The sequence below is a fragment of the Balaenoptera physalus genome (genome assembly GCF_965194825.1).
Source record: "Balaenoptera physalus genome assembly, chromosome: 19".
In the NCBI taxonomy this organism is placed as follows: domain Eukaryota; kingdom Metazoa; phylum Chordata; class Mammalia; order Artiodactyla; family Balaenopteridae; genus Balaenoptera; species Balaenoptera physalus.
In genome coordinates this window covers 65,662,499-65,682,039 of record NC_138900.1, presented here as the reverse complement: position 1 = coordinate 65,682,039, position 19,541 = coordinate 65,662,499, and the positions used below count along the sequence as shown (strand labels likewise).

The 19,541-nt window shown below is 48.3% G+C and overlaps 2 protein-coding genes across 13 annotated transcripts in view; both read left to right on the top strand.

Annotated features, from left to right (window-relative positions):
• The window catches only part of MTHFSD (methenyltetrahydrofolate synthetase domain containing), a 305,628-nt gene that overhangs the window by 176,627 nt on the left and 109,460 nt on the right, over positions 1–19,541 (top strand). The window lies entirely within an intron of this gene.
• The window catches only part of LOC309648402 (uncharacterized protein C16orf95 homolog), a 487,317-nt gene that overhangs the window by 440,186 nt on the left and 27,590 nt on the right, over positions 1–19,541 (top strand). For 11 of the 12 annotated variants that reach the window (XM_082436948.1, XM_082436942.1, XM_082436947.1 and 8 more), the window contains 2 exons: positions 2,548–5,349; positions 13,425–13,554. The gene's annotated coding sequence lies outside the window, so the exon portion shown is untranslated. Of the gene's footprint in view, positions 1–2,547; positions 5,350–13,424; positions 14,177–19,541 lie in introns of those variants that run through there. The other variant, XM_082436943.1, reaches the window with a different exon arrangement.

Here is a 19,541-nt window from a genome sequence, read left to right as displayed (position 1 = left end):
ATATTCCCCAGAAGCAGACTTCTTCTGTCTCGTTGGTCATAACTGGGTCAAATGGCTCCCGCAAACATTGAAAGTATGGGTGGAAGGAGGGAGGAAAAGAGGGAGGGAGAGAAGAAGTGATAAAAGAATGGAAGGAAGGAAGGATAAAATGATGGATGGGCAAATGGAAAGATGGGAGGATGGAAGGATGGGTTGATGGAGGATGGATGAATGGAAGGATGGATAGATGGATGGATGGATGGATGGATGGAAGGATAGATAGATGGATGGATGGAAGGATGGATAGATGGATGGATGGATGGATGGATGGATGGATGGATGGATGGATGGAAGGATGGATGGATGAATGGATGGAAGGATGGATGGATGGATGGATGGATGGATGGATGGATGGATGGATGGATGGACGGACGGATGAATGGATGGATGGATGGATGGATGGATGGAAAGATGCATGGATGGGGTTTTTTCCTCATTTGCTCTTCATGCATGCTTCACTGTGATTATGTATTGTAAGTTTTATGGGCATTGTGACCAAGAAGATAGCAAATGGGAGACTTGGATTCCAGTTCTGGTCTTGACCTGATAAAACACTTTCGGAAATACAGAAAGTCTGCTCCAGACCACCTCTACCTTTCCACTTCCTTGGATGGCCCTGGGGTCCAGCCAGTTTCCCACTCAGAAACCCCACCTAGAAGCTTCCCATGGCAGATGGTATGAGTTGTCTAGGCAAAGTCAGACCTTCCCCCTTGTGTGCTGGCAGGTCCACCTCCCACGGTGGAGGCTATGATCCTAGGTGCTCTCTTTTCCAGGCTCTCCTGTCATTAGGGAGGGTCTTATGACCCAGTTCCCACCAAGAAGACATAAGGGAAATGCAAAAAGAAACCCCCTTCCCCGCATCTGCTTTGGACGCTGTCATGAGACAGGATGCGATGCCTACGTCTGGGGCTGCCGTCCTGTAGCCTGAGGACGAAATGCCAACGGGCTGAGGAGGGACAAGCCTGGGCCTTGATAACATCACGAAGCCACTGAGCAAACCTGGAACTCCCTGTGTGCTTCACTAGACAGAGATAATTACCCAGCTTGTTTATACGACCGTTAGTCAGATTCCTGGTCACTTGTAGCCGAGACATCACACTGAGCCTCCCTTTGGAAGTGGCCGTGACGTTGGCAATTGGAGCCTTCACAAAGACTCAGAAATCAGGATGGCTGCTAGGGGAAGGTGGGCTTCATGAAAATGGGTCAGTAAGAAATATCACTTTTCTACTGCTTATGTAAAGGTTGTTTGCTTTGTACCTAGTCTTCCAAAATTTCATAGGACCCAAATCGTGGGCCCCTAAATGAAGTGTCTCCTTCAGCTGTGGGGTAAGAATCAGAGGATAGAGAAGGTAAACTATGAGATTAAATAAAATGCATGAGAAATGCAAGAGGCATGGATGGAATCATTTGCCCTTTCTATTCAGGATAATTAGTCTGAACACCCACTATTCCCTGAATATCAGCTCCCTGAAAATAGGTTATATCTTTCAGGACATTCATTTATTTAATAAGATGTTGCTGAGCGCAAAAATACTACGAGATATGGTCGTAGGTGCTGGGGATACAATGAGGAAACAGAGATGGACCTGTCCTCCAGTGGCATCCATCCAGGGGCAGAGCTGGACAAGCACGCTGGCCATTGAATTAGAATGTGACCAGGAAAAGAGCATCTTTAGAGAAACCTGGCAGACACCACCTTAACCAGGAGATCCAGTCACCATCACCAGTAATAAGACACATGGGCATCATGTACCCCTCAATTCGATACTCTGAAAATGACTGAACATCACTTCTGGGGTACCCTTGCCAAGAATGCAGTACATCAAGCTAATCGTGAGCAAACTTCAGAAGAATCCAGATGGAAGAGCATTCGATGAAATATTGGGGTGGCCAAAAAGTTCGTTCGGGTTTTCTATAAGCTGTTACGGAAAAACTCGAACCAACTTTTTGGCCAACCCAATACATGACCCACACTCTTCAAAAACGCTGAGGTCCTAAGATACAAGGAAAGACTGAGGAACTGTCCCCAACTGGAGGAGACCAAGGACCCGGGACAACTACATGCAACACGGGATCCTGGGCTGGATCTTGGGAAGATAAAGGACATTAGTGGGAAAGGAAGATGAAATCCAAGTAAAGTCTGTAGTTTCATTAGTACCCTACCAATATTAACTCCTTGGTTTTGCTGAATTTATTGTCATTATGTCAGAAGTTAATGTTACAGGATGCTTGGTGAGGGTAAATGGAAACTTTCCTTGTGATTTTTGAAACTTTTCTGTAAGTCTACAATTATTTCAAAATTAATCCTCTATGAAAGAATCATAGGTGCTAGGAGGTCATATGCCCCATGACTGACCTACCACATCATTCAGTCAGTCATTCAACTAAGTTTTACTGAGCACCTGCTACCTGTCAGGCATTGTGCTACATTGCTGGGGAGAGGGGTGAGCGGGACACTCTGGAAAGCACTGAGTTCACTGTCTTCTCTTTTCCATCTGCCCCCCAAAGGCGGTGCTCCAGACGAAGGCTGTCCCCTTAGCGGTGAACACGAGGTGCAAAGCCCCTGCCAGCCGTGTGTGGACTTGCAGCGTGGGCAAGTATGAATCTTCGCTGTTGTAAACCAAAGAGACTCTGGGGGTATTTGTTCCTGCAGCTGAGTAAGCTCTAAGTGCTGACTGCAGATCAGTCTGTGTGACACAGTGGACGGGAAGTAACTGCTGAGTGCTGACCTGGTGACTCAGGCTGACAGGTGTTAGTGGAGTTCATTACAGCAGCTGAAGATGGGAGATCCCATCTGAAGATGGGAAATAGAGGAAACGGGAGCATTCCCAGGACTGATTTAGGTAAAGTTTCCTCCAAGTCACCCTCTGGTGTCCTCCCCATCCATTCTTCCAACTATGAATTGAGCCATAATTCATTCACTCCTTGAGCACCTGTGTCAGTACCTGCACTGATCTAGGCAGTGGAGATACATGAGTGTATCAGCTGGCTAGTGCTGTGTAACAATCCACCCCAAAACTTACTTAGTTCATAATTCTGTAAGGAGGCTGGTTGGTTCCTCTGGCCTGGAATGGGCTGGCTGCTATCTGCTGGCTCTCTCCTGCTTTGTGGTCAGCTGGGCGCTAGATGCAGTAGGAAGTGTTCATTCACGTGTCTTGGTCCTCCTGTGGCCCTTACTCTCCAGCAGGCTGGCCCAGGCTCGTTCACACGAGTTCCCAGCATCCCAAGAGCAGCCAAGGGTGGAGCCCCGGACACGAGCACCCCCGTCGTATCTGCTAAAGTCCCCCTGGCCAAAGCATGTCCCACGGCCAAGCCCAGGTTCAAGGGTGGAGAAACAGACTGCAGCCTCAGTGGGAAGGAAGAATGAGTGACCGTTTCTCAGACGCAATGGGAAGAACAGACACCAGGCACTTAGATAAGCACAGAGCAGGGAGCCATGACCTTGACTGCAGGGACGCGGGGAGATTTCCTAAGGGAGGTTATGCTTGAGCCCCAGCCCTGAAAGATGAATTCAAGTTCATCTGGGAGAGTCAAGTTCATGCATATTATTCATGCAACAAGAACCAGGAAGGTAAAGAAACTAGGACAAGGTCATCAATGAGCTGGGCTGTCAGATGGCAGGGGTGTGGCAGAGGGAGGGGTTGGAAAGTAGGAAGAGTAATATAAGAAAAAGGAAAGCTAACACGAGAGGGGACGTGCTATGGTTGGTAAGAGACCGAACTGTCCAGCTGGGTGACCTGAGGCACATTACTTAACATTCCTGTGCTTCAAACTCTTCATCTGTGAGGTGAGGATGGTGATAATCATCTCACAGGGTTTTTATTAAAGGGATTTTAAAAAACTGATAACATGAGACGCTGTTACGTTAGTTCCTCGTGTGTGGCAAGCACTCAGTGAACTGTAGTGATTTATCCGTCATTCACCGCATGGTCTGATGTGATGCTCACAACAGCATTATAGACAGACAAAAAGATAAGTAAGAAGATGCCCGAGGTCGCAGAGCTTGGACGGGGTCTCCCTGAGTCTGACCTGGAGTCAGCACCATAACCTCATGGGGTCTTCAATCCTGGCGTCTGCGGGAGTGACCTGCCATCTGGGAGCCTCCCCTCTGGAATTGGGCTGTTTCAGGTCCACTTTTCCAGGAGGTTCTTGCACATGAAAAGAGGGAGCATTTTAATCACAAATCACTCCATGCCATCTCCTGGGTCCCCAGATGCGCTGGAGGGATGGGAGCCTTCGTTCGTGCTCACGAAAGGCTGCATCGGAGTTTTCCTGTAAAACTGTTGTTTTCTCTAAAATGGGGAGATGTGCCCTGACTTGACCGTCTTTGGCAGGAAGCAGAACATTCCGGTAGTGGAGTAACCCAAAAGGCAATGTCTCCATCAAGCCGAGGAGGTCTGCGGCTGTCCGTCCAAGGCCCTCGCTCACAGCTGACACGTGCAGCCTGACTGCAGACGGCCCCGAGCCCGCCGCCCGGCGAGGAGACGAGGAGGCCCGTCCAGCAAGCACGGAGCCGCGGCCGAGGGGCGTCTGCTCTGCTGGTTCCAGTCCGAGCCAGAAGGGCATTCAGAGCAGAGAGACTTTATTTAAAGAACCCGAAAGGTTAAACCACTCAGTGTTCTGCAGAGTTAAATCAGAGGTGTGTTTAGCAGTCTAGGCAAGTTTGACCTGGGCCGTATGGGTCTCATAATTTATCCTACACTCTGACGTCTCTTGATTCCAGAATATACATCAAAATGCTGAGCAGGGAGCGGAAACCATGAACCCACATCTCTGGAGGCCGACCCCGTGCCATGCATCCTCCATATGCAGCTCCCGGACCTCCCAGAACTCGGGGAGGGGAGGTTGGTACTGTCCCTCCCTCACAGATGGGGAAACTGAGGCACAGGAGGGGGGAAGCCAGTGGCCTCAGGCGGCACAGCGGCAGGGGGCGGAGTGGGGCTGTGGAGCCAGGCTGTGATCCCAGCCTCCAAGCTGCCTTCCCGTCAGCCTCCCGATGAGTCTGAATCTGCATCTCCGGCCGCGGTCTCGCTCCTGGGCTCTGCTCTTTGCTCCTCTGGGCCTCGGACAGGTCTCCTCCGATACCTCTGTTACTGCAGACTCAGCGGGTCTAAAACTGACCCTGACCTTCACCGTGGAAGGGCCACCCACTCGTCCTACTCCAGAGGACCCTGAGATCAGACGGGCGATGGGCCCCACCCGAGGCCCCGGCCACTCGTCCCGGGCTGTGTCCCCACATTGCCGCCTGGAGCCTGCGACCCACACAGATGCGCAGCCGCCAGCGTACCCCTGCTGATCTGAACCACCAAGGTAAGTCACGGCCCCTCTGGCGACCCCCTGCCTTTCCATCCCCATGTTTCCATGTTGGGGTGTCTACTTGCTCTGCTGATGGAGCAGACTGGGTGGCACATGCTGGACTTGTGCCATCCCGGGTGGCTCACCCAGTTGGTCATCCTGGCACCCACCAGACTGCACAGGCTAAGGGCCAGAGCTCTGCATTAACATGTGAGCAATGGGGGTGTCCAGGCTCGGGGGCCACGGACGTCTGTGCCTGCAGTCGGCAGGCCACGTCAGGGTCAGGCAGGCCAGGCTCGCCAGCAGTAGGGTGGGCTCTGGACTCGGATGCCTCCTGACGCTGGGTGCCGGCTCTCTGCTCTTTTCTGCGCTAGAGTGGAGGTGATGTGGTCGATGGATTCCCACGCTCACGACAGCTCTGGCAGAGGAAACAGACTCCAACCATGTCTTTGGTTTTTCTGCTTCTGCACGCTCCCTCCCTCTCCTTTCCCAGATCATGCCTGCCATACAAATTATGTCACCTCTTTTCTAAGACAGAATGCAGAAGCTGGCTAAAAAAAAAAAAAAAAATTGTGATAAAGCACTTTAGGAAAAGCTCATTAAGAACCCCATTAAGCCTCACCCAGTTCCTTTCACCTCTGGGTCCTCACGGCCACTCCCCTGGCCCGCACAGCGTCAGCTCGCCCCGACACCCCAGCAGCTGCCTCCCTGCCCCACCCAATGCAACGCACTGCCCACTGCTCAGCCTGAGACGTGACCCTGAGCCGTGGGACCCACCGTCTCTTCTGAAACCATCCCAGGGCTTCTCACGGTCCTCAAGTAAAGACCCAAATAATTTGTGATTGTTTGGTCTCACTTCCCATCCCCCTGCACTCCCCACCCTGTGCTCCCGCCACAGGGAAGGGGAGTGCATCCCTCCTACACCAGCTCCCTCTCACCTCCGGCCCCTACCGGCCCCCCTTTCCTGACCCCCACCCCCAACGGAAGGTATGCAATGCGCTCTTTTCTGCCCTCCCCCCCAGCAACTCCTCCTGAAACGAAACTACCACCAAATGGTGGGAATCCTATTTCCTCGGCCATTTGCAGAGAAGGCGTCCTGTTTGCTAGCACAGGGCACTTTCAGGCACTTGGGGTTTTTTCTTATTTGGACTAAAGTAACCCAGACTTGGGGGAGTTAGATTCTCCACCTTCATTCATCTTCCTGGAATGCGAGTCAGATTCCGTGGGCACACTGCGTGCTTCCCGCCTGGGGCCGCCTGAGTCTTCCTTCTTGCCCTGGTGTCCCGGCCCTGCTCTTCTCACTGTGCTTAATCGGTTAATCGGGGACTCAAGACTTCAGCTGCTGCTGGGGACGAGCTGTCCCTTCCCGCTCAGAGCTCTCTTGACTTTCCTGGGATCTATCAGTTACCATCCCCGTAAAGCCCCACGGAGAGGTCCCGCCACCTTTTCACACGCCAGCCGCCGCCAGCGGGTGGAACATGATAAGTCACAATCACTGGCCCATCGCATAGTCTGCGCTGGCTGTCTCTGGGCCCCGCCCTGTGTCGTCTTTGAAGTGCAGCTAAGCCCCTGGTAGCTTTCAGATGACACTTAGGTTACACCTCTTCTGCATTCTTATCTCCACCAGTGCCTTTGAGTGCAGACGTGTTGACACGTTGGCAGTGTGGTGGCCTCTCTGCGGGAGCGTGTCCCCTGGGTGACCTTTGGCTCCCGAAGCTGGCACCTGGGCCTGGATGGATGGGACAGGGCCGCCCCTGCACTGGGCACACCGGGCACAGCCCCCCACCCTGTGTCGACTCTAAGGGCCTCCTTTCATCACTGGTCCTCTGGGGGCGGGGCTCCCAAACGCCTCACTCTGGGGCCCCCAAGTAGTGAGGGAGGCGCCCCTCGTGGGTGCTACTGCTGTCAGGTGTTCCTTTAATTATGGTAAAACAGACACAACATAAAACTTACCATTTAACCTGTTTTTGTTTTTTTTTTTTAATTAATTAATTAATTTATTTATTTTTGGCTGTGTTGGGTCTTCGTTTCTGTGCGAGGGCTTTCTCCAGTTGCAGCGAGCGGGGGCCACTCTTCATCGCGGTGTGCGGGCCTCTCACTATCGCGGCCTCTCTTGTTGCGGAGCACAGGCTCCAGACGCGCAGGCTCAGTAGTTGTGGCTCACGGGCCTAGCTGCTCCGCGGCATGTGGGATCTTCCCAGACCAGGGCTCGAACCCGTGTCCCCTGCATTGGCAGGCAGATTCTCAACCACTGCGCCACCAGGGAAGCCCTAACCTGTTTTAAGTGTACAGTTCAGTGGTGTTACATACGTTCACATTCTTGTGCAGCCATCACCACATCCGTCTTCTGAACTTGTCCATCTTCCCAAATTGAGACTCTGTCCCCATTAAACACTAACTCCCTATAACCCCCGGCACCCACCGTTCTACTTTCTGTCTTTATGAGTCTAACTAGTCTAGTACCTCGTATCAGTGGAGTCATGCAATACTTATCTTTTGGTGATGGACTCCTTTCACTTAGCATAATGTCTTCAAGGTTCATCCATGTTGTAGCAGGTGTCAGTGCTTCATTCCTTTCTAAGGCTGAATACTCTTCCATTGTGTGGATGGAGATGGACCTCGTCTTGTTTATCCATTCACCTGTCGACGGACACTTGGGTTACTCCCACCTTTTGACTCTTGTGAGAACGCTGCTGTGAACATGGTGCATAAGCGTCTGAGTCTCTGCTTTCAGTTCTTTTGCGTGCACCCCCAGAAGTGGAAGTGCTCGGTCATATAGTAATTTCATTAATTCTCTGAGGAACTGCCATACTGTTTTCCACAGTGGCTGCACCATCCCCTGCAGCCGTGCACGAGAGTCCCAGTTTCTCCACAAGAGCCCCTGCCCACCCCCTCCCAGCCCAGGCCCTCCTCACCCTTCCATTCTAACCTCCTCTGTTGATGGGACATTTCAAAATTTCATGGGCAAAGACTGCTTTTAATGACCAGACACAGTGCTGGTGAAGGCAGGGGGGAGTGGGCATCCTCTAACACAGGGGATGGAATTCTCAATCACCCCCACCTTTCTCTTTTTTTTTTTTTTTTTAATTTATTTATTTATTTTCGGCTGTGTTGGGTCTTCGTTTCTGTGCGAGGGCTTTCTCTAGTTGCGGCAAGTGGGGGCCACTCTTCATCATGGTGCGCAGGCCTCTCACTGTCGTGGCCTCTCCCGTTGCGGAGCACAGGCTCCAGACGCGCAGGCTCAGTAGTTGTGGCTCACGGGCTTAGTTGCTCCGCAGCATGTGGGATCTTCCCAGACCAGGGGTCGAACCCGTGTCCCCTGCATTGGCAGGCAGATTCTCAACCACTGCGCCACCAGGGAAGCCCCACCCCCACCTTTCTTAAGAGCAATATGCGTCAGGCTCTAGGTCCATCCACATCTCTACAAATCACCCAATTTCGTTCCTTTTTATGGCTGAGTAATATTCCATTGTATATATGTACCACATCTTCTTTATCCATTCCTCTGTTGATGGACATTTAGGTTGTTTCCATGTCCTGGCTATTGTAAATAGTGCTGCAGTGAACATTGGGTTGCAGGTGTCTTTTTGACTGTCATACAGAGTAAAGTAAGTCAGAAAAACAAGTATTGTATACTAAAACATATATGCAGCATCTGAAAAAATTGGTATAGACGATCTTATATACAAAACAGAAATAGAGACACAGACGTAGAGAACAAACGTGTGGATATCAAGGGGGAAAGAAGGGGGTGGGATGAACTGGGAGACTGGGATTGACATATACACACTATTGATACTATGTATAAAATAGATAACTAATGAGAACCTACTGTATAGTACAGGGAACTCTACTCAATGCTCTGTGGTGACCTAAATGGGAAGGAAATCCAAAAAGACGGGTTGTATGTTTATGTATAGCTGATTCACTTTGCTGTACAGTAGGAACTAACACAACATTGTAAAGCAACTGTACCTCAATAAGAATTTTTTTAAAAGAGCAGTATGTGTCAACATTTAAAACGTGCAGACATTTATAGGACAACATTGTAGGAATTTGTCCCAAGTAAGTGTTCAGACCAGATCGAAAAGGTGTATGTGTATGCAAAGGTGTCTATCAAATGCTGTCAATAATAGCAAAATTAAATAAACAAACTAAATTTCTGTTTGTCCATCAGCAGACACTTGGTTTTAAAGTTGATGGCTCCTCCATATGATGAAATATTATGCCATTAACTTTAGGCGTATTGACAAGGAAAATGAGCATAATATAATGTTCTACTACAAAAGCACACGACAGTGTGATTCCATATTTGGATACAAACACACGCACACGCACACACACACACACACACACACATAGACAAAGAAGACATATATTTGTCTATCTATATATACACCTATATACTTATGTCTTCTACCTCAGGAGATATATATATATATATATATATATATATATATATATATGTTTTCTACTTCAAGCTATAACCACTGTCTTGGCAATGAATACCCTCCCATCCCCTTCCGTGCAGCCCTGATCTAAACTGGAGAAATCCTGGCAACCAAGAGGAATCCATATTTAGTGGTGTTGTCAAAATGGCCTTTCAATAGCACATTCATTCTGCACCCTCGAATTCAGGCAGGAAAGGGAAGGGGGAGCGAGAGAGAAGAAAAAGAAAAAGCCAAGTGTTTGTGCGAGCATCTTGGAGACCCGGGGCTCAATAAGGCAGGTGTGCTGCGGCTGCTTCAAGACCACACGGGCAGGGCAGAAGAGGCCGGCAGAGCGCTGATTACAGTGTGCCAAATGGCTGAAGCTCCGTCGGATCCAGCTGCAGAAACCCAGAGGGCAAAGTGCTTAAGGATGCATAAAACGCGGATTTTTCCATAATTATTTAAATATGTGTTAATGAGTGCTGCAAACGCAGTCAGAGTGTGACCATTAAAGGATTAAAAATACAGGCAATTGGAAAAGGAATAGCTTGAACACTATTCAGCACTATTGAACACTAGGGAAAGCACTCACATGGGGATCGAAATCCCCCAAATTTCTGTTTTGGCTCTCTCTAGTCCCACTGCTTAGAGTAAGACACCCAACCTCACCGGGGCTCCATCTTCTCATCTGAAAATGAACAGCGGAGGGGAATAGATGGATCGATCCCCCAGCTACAGAACTCCCTCATCACCACAACCTGACAATCTCCTGCATTTAACAAAATCAGAGAATAAGAATTGTCTAAGGAAAAGGAGCTTGCAAGAAGCTTATGGAACTTTGTGTGTTTTCTTAGCAGTATAAGCAGAGAAAAGACCCCGTTTTTTAAGCAAAGGAGTTGAGAATACAAATGAGCCATTCAGAAAACTCAGAGAAAAATTTGACGGACGGGGTGGGGGCTGTCAGATACTTGTGCCATTAGCCCCTGGTCCTCTTGTCCCCTCTCCTCCCCGAGTGGAAGGCCATGAAAGCATCAACTTAGTCTAAGGTTCCTTTAAGGAGGGAGGAATTTACACCACTTGCCAGTGGAGTGGAGGAAATATAGGAATGACACTTCATCATTTTTCTTCCCCCAGCAAGGAAAGAATGAAAGAACCCCAGTGCAAGACTGCACATTCCATGCCGTTGACACCCAGCCTTTAATTGGAACTGCTACATCCAAAATAAAGAAAGTAGTGATTTCAGGGTATATTTTTGCCTACGTTTTTGAGGATGTTTTGGGCCTTTCATCTCCTTTGAAGGCGTGTCACCTAATTACGCCGCTTTCATCCGCCTGTTCCCCAGTCGGAACATGCCAGTCTCCTGCACGGCAATTGATCATGCCGGACAGGTTTCCACTCTCCAGCTGGTGCAGGGCCTGGGTATTTGTGAATACCTGAATAAACTTCTTTAATCCAAAAACAAACTCCTGCTGAAAGAAACAGGCTGAAAAGGCCTTTCAGGGAGTGTTTTCCAACTCACTGGTTCATGGTTTCTTTGGATCTCACCGTGCTTCCTGTACTAATGGTCTCTGAATGCGTTCCCGACTGTGGCTTACTGGCCTGCCGAAGTCCCTGGCGTTACAGGGGAAGAAGGGAACAGGTAACACAGCAGATGCTCAAAGGAGCTGCCAGCACTGCATAGGTGGAAACTGGAAGGAAAGATATGTGGGCGAGAGCGCTGTGTTCTTTCTACAGCTTTCTTAAGGACGTGCTTCCCTAGGTAATGTTTTAAAAACAAAGTTATAGTCACACATTACACACACATGGGAGTAATCTGCCGAATTAAAAGCAGATCTCTCAAATCAGCATTGAAAGTTCATAAATACAAGGGCTGATGACGCTGCTCTAATAAATAGATTTGCTTTTGGAAGATCGACAACTTGCATTTTCTTTTAAAGTCTATATTATTGAGATGATAGTGGGTCCATTAAAAGAGTACCATACTGACCTGGGGGTTAACCCATGGCCCAGCAGGTGGGTGAAGTGCTGAGGCCGGAGCCCTGGACTCGGAGTTGTAAGGTTCAAGTGTGAGAACCAGCACATCCGCTTACTAGCCATATAAACTGTCCTAACTTAGTTTTATTCTGTCCCTGCCTCTGCAGCCTGATCTCCAAGGTGAAGGGCTTGGGCTGGATCAGAGGACCTTTTCCTCAACCAGTCAAAGTCATCCTTATCTGAGCAAATGTCCCAGAGCCCTCACCCCTTTAGGTCCTATGCCCTCTGCCTGCTGTACGGTGATCCCTGACAGGGTCCAGTCTCGCCACTATTGCTGTGTAACAAACTACCCCAGAACAAACTGGTGTCAAACAAAAGCCCTTTCATTTTGTTCACGATTTTGCAGATCAGGCATTTAGCGGCTCAGCTGGGCAGTTACCCCGCGGTCTCCCGTGTGGGTGCAGCCAGGTGTCAGCTTGGGCTGCAGGCAGCTGATGGCTCCCCTGGCCTGGACATCCCAGGTCTTCCATTCACATGGCTGGTGGCCGATGGTGGCCGCTGGCTGCGCCCTCAGCTGGGACTGTCGCCCAGAGTGCCCATGCATGACCTCTCCAGCATGGGGGTCTCTGTGCGCTCAGAATTCTTATTTGGTGGCCAGTTTCCCCTAAGAAAAGTTTCCAGAGAACCAGGTGGAGGCTGCATGGCCTATTGTGACCTAGCCTCGGACATCATGCAGTGTTTCCTCCACTCCTTTCTACTGGTGGTCACAAGGTCACCAGGTTCAAGGGGACGGGACAGCATTATAGAGGCAGGTCACGTGTAAGAGCACCTGGGCATGAGACACGGTGGTGGCCATCTTTGCAAATCATATTCTGCCTCAGGCTTCAAGAATCACAGCTGAAAATCTCTAATGTCTAGATTAGATTCAGTTTCTAATGTTCCTCCCTCTTAGAAAAGAAAAACATCTCTAATTGGGCAGTATTTCTTTGTTCAGACTCTTTTTTTAAAGAGCTTAATCGAGGTATAATTGGTATGGAATAAATTGCATGTGTTTAAAGTGAGCCATTCAGTAAGTCTTGGCATGTGTACATGCTTGTGCAGCCATTACCACGATCATCCCCTAAATGTTCCTCATGTCCCTGTACCATCCCTCCCTCCTGCTTCCACCCAGCAGTGCCTTCGTCCCCTGGCAGTGACCCATCTGCCTCCTGTCCCTATAGATGTCTAGAATTGTATGTATCTGATCGTAAACTAGGTACTCTTTTTTGCGTAGCTTCTTTCATTTGGCAGTTCTTTCGAGATTCATCTATGTTGTAGCGTGTTTCAATAGTTTTTTTCTAATTATTTTTAAAATTATTTTAATTTCTTAAATTATTTTTTTAATTATTTAATTATAGTTGATGTACAGTAGCATGGATCAATAGTTTTTTCTGTTCTTATGGCTGAGTAATATTCCCTTATATGGATATAACACAATTCTGCTTATCCATGCATGCGTTGTTGGTCATTTCAGTTGTTTCCAGTTTGAGGTTATTATAAACAAAACTGCTACCTACATTTGCCTTCATTTCTCTTGGATACATACCTAAGAGTGGAATGGCCACATCATATGGCAGGTGTATGTTTAACTTTTTAAGAAATTGCCAAACTGTTCTCCAAAGTGGTTGTCCTGACTTTCATTTTCAGCTCTGACATGTAAAAAGATCGGCATCACTCCCATTCTTACCACAAGAAAAATCCTGAACAACCTGAAGATCGATGGCTTTTCTCGGACACGTCAGAGAACTGGGGTCAAAGGGCAAACCATCAGAAGGTCGTAAGTACAATGTACTTCCTTGCAACAGGAGCTGCAGGAGCCGTAAACTGGGAGGAACATTTTGTTCAAATGACAAGTTGCTGGAGGCTGAGTGTGGGCTGCTGTGAGCATGAGAAACTCCCAGGGCGGCAGGCTTAGGGCACGTCCACGGTTTCGTGGCTTTTACCTCCAGAAACTCCACCAGGTTTCACCAGCAACGAGCTGAGGAAGACCCCGCACGGGTGTGGTCCATCTGCAATGTGGCTGTCTTCCCAGGTATGCAGTGGTACCTCACTGTGGCTTTTATGTGCAGTTCCCAAATGGCTAATGATGCAGAGCGTCTTTTCATGTGGTTCTCGGCCGCCCATAGATCTTCTCTGGTGAGGTGCCTGTTCCAATCTTGTGCCCATTTTTCCACCAGGTTGTTTGTTTGCTTATGATTGAGTTTTGAGAGTTCTTTATATATTCTGAATAAAAGTCCTTTATCAGATCTATGATTTTCAAATATTTTCTCTCACGATAGAGTTTGTTTTTCAGTTCTCTTAATAGAGTCTTTTGAAAGCAGAAGTTTTGAATTTTAATGCAATTCAAAACTTCTCACTGTTCATGCACAGATCACGTGTATGTAAAAGCTATAGATTATGACGAGTCTAAGAGATCTTTGCCTAACATATGGTCAAAATTTTTTATCCTTTTATTCCAGAAGTTTTATAGTTTTAGGTTTTATGTTTAGATCTATGATCCATTTTGAGTTAACTTTGGTGTATGGTGAGGTTGTGATATTTTATATTTTTCAAGGGAAGAAAGTTTCCTTCTAGTCATTGTTTTCTGAGAGTTTTTTTTTTTTTTAATCCGGAGTGGGTGTTAGATTTTGTCAGACGTTTTCCCTATCTTTATTGAGATGATCGTATGATTTTCTGTTTTAGTTTGTTAATATGATGAATTACATTGACTTTCTAATCAATTAATCTTGCCTTCGTGGGACAAAGCTCACTTAGTCACAATGCATTCTCCTTTTTATATATCACTGGATTTGATTTCCTAAATTTTGTTTAGCATTTTTGCTTCCATGTTCGTGAAGAATATCGATCTGTAGTTCTCTTAAAATTTGTCTGGATTTGGTACCAGGGTAATAATGCTGATTCATTAAATGAGTCCTTTTCGCTTTTTAAGAAAAGTTTGGGTAAAATTGGAATAATTATTCAACTTATATGTTTGACAGAATTCACCAGTGAAGCCCTGTGGGCCTAGAGTATTCTCTGTGGGAAGGTTTCTAACTACGAATATAATTTTATTAATAGAGAATACTCTTATCTATCTAATCATCTGTTTCTTTTAGAGTTAGCTTTGGTAGTTTGTGTCTTTCAAGCAATTTGTCCACTTTTTCCAAGTTGTCTGTAAGATCTGTAGTGGTGTCAGTACTCTCATTTCTGATACTGGTGATTCGTGTCTTTTCTCCTTTTCGTGATCAGCTTGGCTAGATGTTTATCCTTTTTTTTTTTGTACTTGAGTTTTGTTTTTTATTTAGTTTGACATTGCTTTTTAAAAAATTTTATTGAAGTATAGTTGATTTACTATGTTGTGTTAATTTCTGCAGTAGAGGAAAGTGACTGTACATATACATAAATATATACATATATATATTCTTTTTCATATTATTTTCCATTATGGTTTATCACAGGATATTGAATATAGTTCCCTGTGCTATACAGTAGGACCTTGTTGTTTATCTGATGTTTATTATTTGTATTGATCTTCTCAAAGAACCAGCTTTGGGGGTCATTGGTCTTCTCTATTGTTTCCTGTTCAGAATCTATCTCCACAAAAGGAGCACTGCCTTTTCTTGCTTCCCCTGTGCCTAAGGAATCCCCTAAGACAATACCTCACTTGTCCCTGGTCTAGGGCTGAGCTCCAGGACAAAGTCATCTACTAGCTCCCAATTTCATCAAACCCCCTAAGCCCCAGTACCTCCAAGTTTCATGTGACAATCAATTTGTTCAAAGGCGGAGCATTCCAATCAGATACTTCAGTAAATGCCCATGTGTAGATTTTGAAATACTCTGGCCCCTTACAAAACAGCTTCAGTGACAGGGATATGAATGCAGTATTCATTTAGTGACACGGATGTTCGTTCCCTGGCTCTGCCCTTTGCTAACATATGACCTTGAGCAAGCGACTAACCATCTCTAAGCGTCAATTTCCCTCTCTGTAAAATGGGAATAATAATAATAATAGGGTTGTTTAAGGACCCAATGAGACGATAAATGCAAAGAGCTTAGTACAGAATCTGGCACGGGGCAAGCAGTCTGTGAACAGTTGCTATTAAAATATGACAGCGAGCGTTATGGTCTGGGACTCCGTTCCCTTTACTACTAGAAAGGAAGGATTTATGGTCTTCCTTTTCTTATGTTGATGTTGGAGCTAATGTTTATTGGTTGTAAATGTTAAAAATATAAACCTGTGGTAGAAATCCACAGACTGTGCATTTTGTCCCATTAGGGCCGAGTCCATGGCCACACCTGCTCAAGCACTGAAGTTTACATTTCCAGCACCCAAAATACACTTCAGTTATAAAAGTATTGCTTCAGAAGTTTGACAGCTCTGTGGCCGTGTCACAGGAAGAGCTCAGATCACGGGTATTTGTCCAAATACCATCACAGGTATTTCCCTGGGATGCAGTTGTGTTCACATGGCCGAGGAGGACTGGGGGTGTGAGGGCACGAGACCCCTGTGGAGCCAGGGCCTCTGAAGCCAAACAAGCTGGCCCCGCTCCCGGGTGGGAACGTCCTCACTGGCATTCTCGGGGCATGATGTGAACCCCTGCGGCCGGAGGGCTGGAGAGCAGAGGAGGGAGACACAGAGGAGGAGAGGGTCCAGAGGAGCCAGCGTGGGAGAGCCGGAGGGGCCGGGATTGGCCGCCAAGTCAGGGAGGACTTGAAACCTGCCAGGCTTTCTGTGGCGGTCTTTGTCTAGGGGGGTGCTGCATCCTGAATAGCACATGGCAGACATGGCTCTGTGTGACTCCCCAGGTGTGTTAGAAAAGGCCGGGCAGCCTCTGCTGGTCTGTCTTGGGACACTTCAGGAATCTTTGACGGGCACGTAAGATGCCCAGATGGCCAGTCACTCTATGGCCAACATGTAGCTGCGGGGAGGGTCGGGGGTGGCCGGGCCGGGGGGGACACAATGGGGGGGGTTGGGGGACAGTCAGAGAGAGAAGGGTGTGCTGAACCCACGAGGCGACCCCAACCAGCCCCCGTCTAGGGGCACCCGCGTGAGAGACCCTGACTGAGCTGCTGACGGGACGGTTGTTGCGTTAGTATATTACTGTTGGGGGCGGCTTGTCACGCAGCTAGCGTTCGTAACGGGCACACAGCCCATGCCTGGTACGAGCCTCCGAATTTCTGAGGGCCTCGGGGTTTCCATCAGTAGAGTGAGCATTGTAAGGCAGCCTTCTGAGCATTCCTGGGAGAAGCAGAAATGTGGAGAACCGAATCCCTGCCTGCGTCTCTGCACAGCCTTCTTCCCTGTGCCTGTGTCACCTCCCCTTCTGTCTCTTATAAGGATGCTTGTCATCTCAAGATTCTTGATCACATCTGCAAAGACCCTTTTTCCAAATAAGGTCCCGCTTACTGCTACCAGAGGTCAGGCTGTCAGCATATCTTTGGGCATATCAACCCCCATGGCATCCTTTACGTAAAGGCAGTGCGGTTCAGGAATTAAGGAAAAGCCATCAGCCCCAGGCGTGAATCCCAGCTCTGCTGTTTCCCATGGGGTGGCCTTTACCTCTTTGAGCACCGGTCTCTCCATCTGTAAAATGGAGCCCCCACAGCGTTGCCGTGAGGATCGACTGAGACGGCACATAGGACGGCCCTGGAGCTGAACTTAGCCACACAGTAGGGCCTCAGGACTGGGCAGCCCAGCACAATTTTGACCTGGCAGTTAGTGGTCAACCATACTGCGCCCGCCAGACAGCAATGTCACATTCCGGGACTGCGAGGAGGGGCCGTGCTGGTCCTTTCCTGCGTGGGAGACTGGGCAGACCAGAGGGGGTCAAGGAGGGGGCGCTCAGGCTGGGAGGAGGCCTGTTTTAACCCCTTCCACCCTCCAGCCATGCAGGCGGGGCCTTTCCTTGGTCTCTCCTGTCCCGCTCTCCTCTTCATCCGGCTTCGAGTGCCAGCCCGACAACGTTCCCAGCATGTCAGCCAAGGGTGAGCCTCCCCCGCACCCTCGGAAGGCAGAACTTTGGAAGACACGCTGTGGCATTCTTGGATAGCCACGGCGGCCTGCGAGAAGACGCATGTCCCTCTCTCTCTGGCCTCCCCGCCCTCCACCCATTCGCGGGCCCCCCAGCAGGCCAGCAGCAAACGAGGGTCCCGGCAGCGAGCTCTGCGGTAGACTGAACTGGGTGACCTCTGCGTTTCCCACTGGCGCCCGCACCGGCCCAGGGCAGGGATCTTCAAGCAGGCCTGGATTAGAGGTTTGGGGTTTGGAACATCCACATTGGGATAAAATCAGAATTTTTTTTTTTTTAAAGAAGACAATTTCAGAAACACTGTCTGAAAAACAAAGCAGCTTTTTAGCTCTTTCTCTGAAATGACATCAGCGGCCACCACAAAGCCTGAATCGGCCCCATTGCTTTCGGCCGTGGGGATGTATCATTTCCCCTCCAAAATACCCACGGCCTTGTCCCGGATCCGAGCCGACCTGGAGCCGCTCACTCGGTGGGAAGTGGCCGCACTTTCCCACCCGTGCTCCAGAAGGGCCTTGTAATTGGAAAAGTGCAAGTTGCAGATGAACTGGGAGCCCAGGCCAGGAAATGGGTTTTATGGCGCTGTGTTTGTCCTTGTTTTACATCCATCTCAATAGTGCCGTCCACGTGGGCATTCAAGGACTGGGATTCCGGGAACAACGTTGCCCAGGACCAGCTGCGCCCTGTCGCTCCCACCCCAGGCCCAAGCTCTCAGCCCCTCCCCACCCCCTCCCTCCAGCCCCATCCAGACTCTCGCCTCTGGGGTTTTCGAATTGTGTGGAAACTGGAGGATATTTTCAAGATGGATTTTGTTTAATTGAAGCAGCAACCCAATTGCACTTAAATTTGTTTATCACCACATAAAAATAGACATATAAAAAAAGACTAGAAAGAAATACAGTGGCATATTAACAATCTGGTTGTCTGTGGCTGATGGGTTATTTTTTCTTAATTCCTTCTACTTCTGTAAATTTTCTCAATTTTGCTTTTGTAACACAGAAAACATTATTTATTAAAAACCACCAACTGGATCTTGTCTCAGGGCCAAAATGAGCTACTTAAGCGAGTGGAAAGTCAGGCTTTATGGAGAGCCAGCAGTCCCCAGGGACTTATTTCTTTGAAGAGACACTTTTTAAAAACTCAGAAATAATCTGCATAGTTGAAACTTCTGTTCCTCTGGGATTGTTATTCCTTCATTAGTTAAAGTGATTTACTGAGTCACAGGAAATTTCGCCGCTGGACCAAAAAGTGATTCCATTTCCCAAGCATTCACTGAGTGTTTGCCCTGATAAAGTTGCCACGTTCCTGCCCTGGGTGGGCGCACAGTCTAACGAAAGATTCGGGAGTCAGGTCTCTTGTTCAGTCACTCAGCAAACATTTATTGAGCCCCTGTTATGCACCAGGCACTATTTGGGGAGTGCTGGGACGTGGCAGTGTGCAAACAAGACCAAACCCCCTGTCTTCATGGGGTTTAAATTTATGGCAAATGTAGAAAAAGAAGAATGTAAAAAATGCTCAGAAAGTTCAGAGGAAGGAGCTGTCTGTGATGGCGGTGATGGAAGGAGGGGGTGTCCATGTCAGGGAGGGTGTCATGGGTTGAATTGTGTCCCCCCCACCCATATTCGTCTGATGAAGTCCTAACCCCCAGTGCCTTGGAATGTGACCGTATTTGGAAATAGGTTTGTTGCAGATGTAATTAGTTAAAATGAGGTCTTCAGGGTGAGCCCTAATCCAATATGACTGGTGCCCTTATTAAAAA